Here is a 6000-nt window from a genome sequence, read left to right on the forward strand (position 1 = left end):
CATCACTGACTTCACAATGTGAACTATACCAATGTAAAAAAAATTTTATATTCATTTTCAAATCAGTGATAACTTCAAAAATGTAAGCACTTAAGAAGTCAGAGAACTCAAGTTGCAATAAGGTGCATGGAGCTATCAGTCATGACCAGACTGGTCCAGTCACTGGAGCATTGCAATGATCTCTTTATTTGGATATTGTTAAAAATAAATTTTGACCTTACAGAAGCCAGTTGTTAAGAGTGTGTGATTTAAAGTGTTATTTCTTAAAATACCAGAGTTCTGAGGACTGGATTGAATCTTTATTTACATGTTACATTACAAATGTGGAATTAATTGAGGTGGTTAAGTGTGTAAAAACTTTATAATTTAGGGGTGTCATACCAAAATCTCTCTTCCACACAATAACCACTTTAATTCAGTATATGCTTTTCCTTACTTCGATCTCCATGGGTAACAGTGACAGATGATTAAGGCTGAGCTTCTACCAGCCTGGCTTTGAGTAGGGCCTTCGGATCTGTCTACTCAAACACCTTCCTTGGCATAACCTCACCACTCAAGGGTGGGTTTTGTGACTGACACAGCATGCCTGCAGAAATCTGTCACATTAACGTTGTTTTCCTGTCTGTATAGTTTCTTTTATTTTGAGGTCTGAAGTAAATCCCACTAGGGAAGTAGTTAATTCCAACACCACTTTCCATACTAAAAGCCCTTTCAGGAAACAGCACAGCTATACCAACAGGACTAACACTGGTACAACCTTGAAATGACAGATTAGCTTTACCCTGCGCTGTCTGATGGGCTTGAATGGGAGTACTAGCAAAGAAAAGGACTGTACCACACATAGCTGGCTTTTAACGTTCTTCACTGAAGTTTCATGTCTGCAAGACTTCCATGTTTACTGCACTCTGTTTAATGTTGATGGAAACATTTCTGCCTGCCTATATGTGGGTGTTATACATAAGCATTCTCAGACAGCTGTAGACAAGGATCAGAGCTAAAGATCAAGTCTAACAGTGGCACAGAAGGGTATTAAGTTAGCATTTCAGAGAGTAAAATGAAAAAAGTACCAAGGCCTGAATGCACGGCTGATCCCTGCTACCTACCTACTAAGCACAGGTGCCAAGCTCCTTTGCAGAATCACATTTCCCATAATTTGCAGAAATACTTGTTTGGTCATACAGTGTATTTACATGCCATTTTTTAATGAAACCTTGTGGGCCACTGCACCAGACATTCCCACACTCCTGCATCAAATGAGGTAGTAAACTCACCGTTATAGAGAAAAAGACAATACATTAAATGAACTCTACTAGTAGGAATCCAACGCCTATCGTAATTGCTTGAACTAAGGAGCCAATATCACAAAATAAGCATCATAATTTCCACTAAAGTAACGACTGCAGAGTTACTATGCAACCAACCCTCTTTATATCTCTTGTTTGTGCTACCTTCTTTGCATTCTTGGCTCCTCTCCATATTAGCATTATAAACTGATTACAGCATAGCTTATTTTGAATTCTCTATAGTAACTGTCTTTTTCATTACATTTCCTCTCTTTATTTTGTCTACCCTCTCCTACACACCTCTTTCTCCATTTCTCCTCTCTATGCACAGCCTGGACACTTCAGTGTTACCAATCTATTGCCCCAAAAGCACTGGGAACTTTGACACACACAAAACTAATCCTAAACAAAACACTAGTATTGAAGACTAAGCCACCTTCTAGGCAAAGGCAATCAATTCTCTCACCCAGTCATTCTAAGGCAGCATTATTTAGCCCATACTAAATTTCTTTCCAACTTGCTCCCACTCCTAAACCCAGTACTGCTTTTCCTGTAGGAATTTCAGAATTTTTTTGATGCTGTGTAGAGCTCCTAAGACTCAGAGTATAAGGCTAACCTGACAGTTGCTTGTTGCACATCCACCAAAGAGATTCGACAAGCAGCTGCGGCCACTGATAAATCCTTCGTTGGTAGGTGCTCACACTGACTCACAATAGTTAAGAAAACATAACGAGAGGCAAAACAGGATTTAATAACTCCCCAGTCTGTCTGCAAGGCACATTTTCTATAGTTAAAGTGACTCTAAGTTCTTTACGTCCACAAGGACTATAAATAATTCCAGATTCTGCAGACAGTAAGACTTACCAATAACATTTTAGAACTACCCCGAGAGCTGATTTTAAGTACTGCAACAGACTAAAAACATATAACCATTTATTCCCTACTTAGTAATTTATAAAATGTAAAACATTTTGCAGAACATTCAGTGGACGTACAGTAATTATACCAACTGTTCTATTTTCTTGGTTCCTCACATAAATTCTTCGTAAAGTAGGAAGGAGACTTAAAATGCCTGTCCCATAATTGTGTGTGTGATGTGGGCAGGCTATAATGTGTTCACAAAAATGCTGTCACTAGCCTACCAAACTACCTTGTTCACTTAAAATAGATTTCAATTTAGATGCAAAGTAATTTCAATAGCTTGGAGCCATTAGAAGTTTACTGGAAGCTGGCTGTTAGCACTCTCAAGGGGGTGGGGAGTTCCCTGTCCAGAACACGTGATCAGTGACTTATTCCCAGGACCACTGTATATTATAGCACTTGCTAGGGTGGCAAAACAAACAAGTCTAATCACAAAGTTAAAATGTTTTTCTTATATAATTATTTCTTCAACTCCAAAACTGCAGGGAAAATAATGCTGTTGTCCATTAGCTGAAATGCAGTTGCCTAAACAACTTTTTATGTAACAAGACACCGTACCTACATTACTATTTGATACCAGAGACTGCCATACATCAGTGTCCGAGACAGCAACATCCTTTGCCTCAGAAATTATTTTCTTCCAAGTCAGATGCAACTTGAAGTTTAACAGGAGTAAAAGCTCATTTTAGGCAGAACACCCCTGTTTCAGGGTAATCCCTTAGAGGGGCATGACTTAACTGAAGTTAAGAACACAATTGTTCTTACTGAAATCAGTCTGAATACAGGATATACATGCAAGGTCTCCAACAACACTTATTTAACTATCCTATGTTCCTCCTTGGTTGCTGTTAGCCAGCACTACCTTATCCTCACAGACACATCTCTCCCTGCCCTGCTCCTCCACTTCTTCCCCGCTATTTCTATGGATTATTTATGCAAAGAGTACATGCCCACAATGCACAGCGAGGAGACATTCTAGCTCTCTTTCTTGGCTAAAGGTCTTTTTCTTAAGGTCTAAAAAAATAAAATAAAACCAACATTATTTCAACGTTGTCAAAGTGCATGCAACTCAACGTACTTCACCTTGAAATGGTTATTTTTTTTTCCCCTTCCTCAAATTAAGAACATCATGACAAAGTGAAGATGGAGATAAGGAACTTGCAAGAGTAAAGGAGTACATTCACTATTTAGTATCTCAGTTTATTTAACCCGACAGTCGACCTCTCCTGCAGTGGACTGAAGGCTTTTTTTCGGGCAAAAGCATGTCACACTCCCATTTTTACAGAAAACAAAAAAAAAGGGTAAACATCACTAGCACTGGCATTCCCCGTAACTTCTACCATTTGGAGGCTTCCACAAAAAACATCTGACAAGCTCTCACAAGCATAGACTGGAGGGTTTAAATAGACATCAGAGGCTTACGTATCGCACAGTTGTTCTTCATTCTATTAAGAATGCTCAAAATTTGCCAGGATTTAAATGTTGAGGTACATGCAAAGGAAGAGGATTTTTAATTAAGAATCCAATTATAATCATTATTAATTATCCTGATAACTAACAGAATGACAATATCTTCTCCCAGTCCATGCAGCCCCTCTCTTTTCAGTTTAACTTTCTCTGGAAAAGACAAAGAACTGATAGCTTTTTTCACAGACCTCTCCATAACCTGTCTCCAGACACTGAAACACCAGCAGAGGTATGAACTGCTTCCAGTCGTGGAGTGTAATGGTTTGCACTGCAGAATGCAAAGTCTCTTTCCAATAAGAATTGAAAATGCAAGCACTTGAAACAAAACATTAGGGTCATTTTGAGTCTGAAAATAAGCATTTTGGCAGTCTTTCTGCCAGGACAGTTCCATGATGCTACAAAGCAGACACACAGATCATACATAAAAAATCTCTCTCCAGGTGACTCTTGGGATACATATGGCCCACTTAACATCTTCATTTTTTAAAGAGACTCAATTAAGGAGAAGCAGCTGCAGTTATTAGCTTCCATTTAAGAGAAACCCAAAAGTAAGCACCAAATTATTTACCTAACCAAGTAGGTGAACATTGAAAGGCTCTTTTATTTAGGGAACTTAATAGGCATACTTTTTGCTTCTTCCTTTTGTTGCAGGCAAAGCACAAGCTATAGTTACTAACAACGCCTTTTAATGTGTACCACGACAGAAAAGAACAGCACACGAAAGCCAGCAGCGATTACACGTTACAGAAACGCTGCTCTTACTCATCCCCGAACTGCAACGCGCACACACACACATACACAGAGGCTCCAGCACCCGGCCGCTGACACGGCAGGAGCCGCCGCCGCGGCAGCCGCTCCCTCCAGCCCGGCCGGGCCCGGGGGATGAGAAGCTCCGGCTCCTTCCCCCGACAGCCCCGAGGCGCGGCCCCTTTGTTCGGGGGTGAAGGCGCTGCCGCGGCCGCGCCGCGCTCCGCCCTCCCTCCGCAGGTGCGGGCGGTGGCCGCGGTCACCCCGCGCCCTGAGGACGCGGCGGCGGGGACGCCGCACCTGCCTCCCGCGGCAACAGGAGGCGGCCGGACCCCGCCGCACTCCCACCCCCGGGGGATCCGCCGCCTCCTCCCCGCTTCCCTCAGCGCCCGGGCGGGCAGCGGCAGGCCTGGGGCGGGAGACCCCCCAAGGTGGACGCCCGTAACCTTCAGGGAGCGGCCGGCCGCCGGGCCCCCCGCGGGAGGCTCCGGGCCGCGCCCGCCTCTCCCCACCCTCTCCCGGGGTGGGGCCGGCAAGCGCAAACCGCCGGCCGGGGGCGGCAAGCCGAGCCACAACGCCGACCCTCAGGCGGCTGGGCCGCGGGGAGCCAGCTCCCCCACCCCCCCCAACCCACACACACACTGGAGCGCTGCCCCGGGCGGGGAGGGGGTCCCTGCGCTCTTCCCCCTCCTCAGCCCCGGCGGCGAGGCGGCTCCCCCCGACCCGTCTCCTCCACGGCGCTGCCCCCGACTCACCTGCGGAGGAGGCGGCGGCGGCGGCGGGGCGAGCTCCGGTGCCCGCCGGAGGAGCGAGTGGGGAGGGGACGGAGGGGGAGGGCGGGGCGGGCGGGGGGAGCCCTGCTACCGCCTGGCACCACCCCCGCGCGCAGGAAGGAGGCGGGGCCGGCGGGAGGCAGCTGCTTCCGGCCGAGCGCGCGCGCGCCCGTGCGCGGGGGCGGTAGCGGTAGCGCGCGGCCCCGCCCAGGAGGGGCGGCGGGGCGGGACCGGGGCGGTGGCCGTTGGTGGAGCCGTTGCGCCGTGGCGGCGGCCGGTAACGGTCCGGGGACGGAAAGCTGGCTGTCCCCCCCGCGGAGCCAAGCTCCAAGAACAGCTCGGGGCCTGTTCCTGGCGGCGGCCACCCTCCCCAAGCGCCAGGTGGGCCCCCAGCCCGGTGTTAAGGGGTGCGTCCCGCTCATCCCGGTGGCACCGTTAACTCGGGAGCCTAATGGTGACGGAGTGCCCGCTTCTCTGCCTTTATTTCGGACGAATCTTTTAAGCCAGGTAGTGAGGGAAACATCGTAGCTTCATGTCTGCTCCTCCTTCCCCCCCCAGATAATCCCTGATCTGGCAAATAGATGAGGCATGTTCTGCCATGGTAAGGAGATAAGTTCCTAACATCTGTCGCTAGATTTATAAACGCAATTATTTTTAGTGGTGAAAGCAGAACATGAGCTTCCTCAAGGGGCAAGTACAAGCTGAGGAAACATTTAATATACTGAGTTTAAGAAGAATTATCACTGTCAGAAGGGAACATGAAGCACTGAGATTGTTAGGTTTTTTTTTTTTTTACAGTCATGGACCAA

General features: G+C 47.0%; 1 protein-coding gene across 1 annotated transcript in view; it reads right to left on the reverse strand.

The window, feature by feature from the left end:
• The window catches only part of RALA (RAS like proto-oncogene A), a 29332-nt gene extending 24085 nt beyond the window's left edge, over positions 1-5247 (reverse strand). The window contains exon 1 of the mRNA XM_054191689.1: positions 5174-5247. The gene's annotated coding sequence lies outside the window, so the exon portion shown is untranslated. The remainder of the gene's footprint in view (positions 1-5173) is intronic.
• Between the last annotated feature and the right edge of the window lie 753 nt (positions 5248-6000).

The sequence above is a fragment of the Rissa tridactyla genome, chromosome 2, assembly GCF_028500815.1.
Source record: "Rissa tridactyla isolate bRisTri1 chromosome 2, bRisTri1.patW.cur.20221130, whole genome shotgun sequence".
Taxonomy (NCBI): domain Eukaryota; kingdom Metazoa; phylum Chordata; class Aves; order Charadriiformes; family Laridae; genus Rissa; species Rissa tridactyla.